Raw genomic sequence first — 3,614 nt, 5'->3', positions numbered from 1 at the left:
GCATGAAGCCCAAGAATTTGCCGGCTTCTACTGCAAAGGTGCATTTTGCGGGATTGAGCCGCATGTTGTGTTTCCTGATAGTAGAAAACACTTGAGTCAGGTCGGATAACAATGTATCTTCGCTTTGTGTTTTTATCAACATATCGTCTACATAAACTTCCATGATTTTTCCGATGTGATCTGAGAAAACTTTATTCATTAGCCTTTGATAAGTAGCTCCTGCGTTCTTGAGACCAAAAGGCATCACGATGTAACAGTAGTTTGCTTTCGGTGTTAGGAACGAGGTTTTTTCTTGATCTGATGGATACAGGGGGATTTGGTTGTACCCTGAATATGCGTCCATGAATGAGAGATACTTATATCCTGATGAAGCGTCCACTAGAGCGTCGATGCTTGGGAGTGGGTAGGGGTCTTTTAGGCAGGCTTTGTTAAGGTCGGTGTAGTCGGTGCATATTCGCCACTTCCCATTTGACTTTTTCACTAAGACGACATTTGCTAGCCATAGTGGATATTTGACTTCCCTTATGAACCCGGCCTCAAGTAGCGCTTGTACTTGTTCTTCTACAGCCTGAGCTCGTTCTGGTCCAAGTTTTCTTTGTCTTTGTTGTACCGGCCGGGATCCCGGATAGACTGCCAATTTGTGGCTCATTAGTTCGGGATCAATACCTGGCATGTCGACAGCTTTGCATGCGAAGAGATCAACATTATCTCGTAGGAACCGTATTAGCGTTTCCTTTACGTCTCCTTTCAAGATCGTGCCAATATTAGTTGTTTTATCCGAGGTGTCTCCGATCTGGATTCTTTCTACTTCTCCTTCGGGTTGTGGTCGAAATTCTTCTCGCCTCTGAACTCCACCGAGCTCGATTGCGTGGAACTCTCCTCCTTCACCTCGGAGGTTTAGGCTTTCGTTGTAACAGCGACGTGCCATTTTTTGATCTGCCTTTATCGTAGCTATCCCTTCCGCAGTTGGGAATTTCATACATAGATGTGGGGTTGAAACTATAGCGCCGAGTTGATTTAACGTTGTCCGACCTATTAAGGCATTGTAGGCTGAGCTTACGTCGACCACGATGTAATCTATCTTGAGTGTTCGGGACTGGTTCCCCTTTCCAAAGGTTGTATGCAGCGATACATATCCCAACGGTTGAACTGGGGCATCTCCTAGTCCGAACAGGCTGTTCGGGTATGCTCTTAGCTCTTTTTCGTCTAGACCGAGTTTGTCGAAGGCAGTTTTGAATAAGATGTCTGCAGAGCTTCCCTGGTCAATTAATGTACGGTGAAGGTTGGCGTTTGCCAGTATGATCGTAATGACCATGGGGTCGTCGTGTCCCGAGATGATTCCGGATGCGTCTTCCTTGGTAAACGTGATTGCTGGGATGTCTGGGACTTCCTTTTTTCCTTCGACGTGGTATACTTCTTTGAGATGTCGCTTTCGGGATGATTTGGAGATTCCTCCTCCGGCAAATCCACCGTGTATTACATGAACATGTCTTTCCGGTGTGCGAGGTGATCCTTCAGATCGTCCAACATCCTCATCCCTTCTTCTTTTTCTTGGTTCGTCATCCCGATTGGCCAAAAATCGATCTAGCTTTCCTTCTCTTACTAGTTTTTCTATGACGTTTTTCAAGTAGAAGCATTCGTTGGTGGAATGCCCTCGAAGTCGGTGATACTCACAGTATTCATTCCGATTTCCTCCTCCTCTTTTGCCTTTAAGTGGCCGAGCTGGAGGGATTTTCTCTGCATGGCAGACTTCTTTGTAAACATCCACCAAGGATACCCTAAGAGGAGTATAGTTATGATATTTTTTGATTTTCTCTCCGGAGCGATCTTCCTTTTTCTTAGATTCTTTATCTCGGTAGTTAGAGCCGAACCTTGAGGCTTCGACAAGTCGAGAGTTTTCCTCCATGTTGATGTATTTTTGTGCCCGTTCTTGTACTTCGTCTAAGGATGTAGGATATCTCTTTGATATAGATTGGCTAAATGGTCCTTCTCGTAGGCCATTTATAAGGCCCATAATGGCAGCCTCTGTTGGTAGACTTTGTATGTCCATGCATGTTTTGTTGAATCTTTCCATGTAGTTGCGAAGGCTCTCCCGACCTCCTTGTTTGATCCCTAGGAGGCTAGGTGCATGTTTGGCTTTGTCCTTTTGTATGGAGAATCGGGCCAGGAACTTCTTGGCCAGATCGTCGAAACTCGAGATGGATTTTGGTGGTAGGTTGTCGAACCATTTAATGGCTGTCTTGGTGAGAATTATTGGAAAGGCTTTGCAGCGGACTGCATCTGAGGCATCTGTGAGGTACATTCTACTTCTGAAGTTGCTGAGATGATGGTTGGGGTCCGAGGTGCTGTCATATAGAGTCATATCCGGAAGCTTAAAATCTTTTGGAATTTTAGTCTTCATAATTTCTCTGGTGAATGGGTGTTGATCTTTCTGAGAGCTATCTTCTGCGGATGATCGAGTAGCTTTAGTTTTAAGATCGGCTTCAAGTTTTACAATCTTATCTTCTAGTTCTCTCCGTCGCCTTATCTCCCGGCGTAGATCTTCTTCCTTTTCACGTTGATGTTGGGCTTCTTTCTCGAGTTGCTCCAATTGATTTTGAAGTGCTTCTATTATTCCTGGATTTGATGAATTTTTGTCTCTATTGGTTTCTGGAGTATCTTTGAGTATTGTGTCCGCGTTTTTATGCGGCGTTCTATCTTCCAGACCTGAATCGTGGTCGTTGTCATGGTCATCTGCCATGTTAATGGGATGACTTCCAGGTTCCTCGGCAACGGCGCCAATGTTCCGAGGGTTACCTGAAACTGGAGGTCGATCTCGGATGAGATCTTCTGTACTGGTCGGTGCTAACGTGTCCGGCAGGTGTGTAGCGGCCGGAGCTGGTGTGTTCGACTTGTTGGACCTGGTGATGGTGCTGATCCTTCGTCCCCGGAGGGTGGGGGGTACCTGCAAGAAACTCCGATGCTTAAGTTAGCATGGGTATTAAACAGGTATTAAGTAAAATCAGAGTATGAGTTATACCTGGGTGCTCCAGTGTATTTATAATGGTGAGATGTGACCTTTTGGATAAGATAAGTTAGTTATCTTATCTTATCTTTATCTTTGAGTTAAGGTCAGCGTATCTTCAATGGAACCGCCTTTATCTCTATAGGCTTGGGCTGCCTTAGGATTTGGGTCGTGTTCCTCTATTTGGGCCATTCATTGGGCTTTCCTGTCGATTTGGTCGAACTCTTTGAAAAGAGGTCGGATAGTCTGACCAGAGGAGGTCGGTCGCTTTATCTCCAATCATCCCATGTCGGATAGCTCGACCTAGGGTATGAACAGCATCCATTCACGATTATGCTATTCATAATTCACTTTTCATGTTTTAGATGTAGTTTTTAGAAAGAGAGGTTCTCTCCTCTCTTTTAGGATTTAGGTAGAGTTTTTAGAAATTAGGATTTAGGACTTCTCTTAGTTTTAGGAGTGACTCTCGATCCCAGGTTCAATGTTCTTTGTATTTATTTATTTTCAATGTTCCATGTTTAGATTGATTTTCTTAATTAATGTTATTTGAGATATTTCAGTTTATGATTGTTTTATTTATGAATGCTTTTTATTTAATTTAGATAGTTTC

Source organism: Arachis stenosperma, chromosome 6 (assembly GCF_014773155.1).
Source record: "Arachis stenosperma cultivar V10309 chromosome 6, arast.V10309.gnm1.PFL2, whole genome shotgun sequence".
Classification (NCBI taxonomy): Eukaryota; Viridiplantae; Streptophyta; class Magnoliopsida; order Fabales; family Fabaceae; genus Arachis; species Arachis stenosperma.
The sequence above is the reverse complement of the archived record's forward strand: the minus strand, read 5'-3'. Positions refer to the sequence as shown.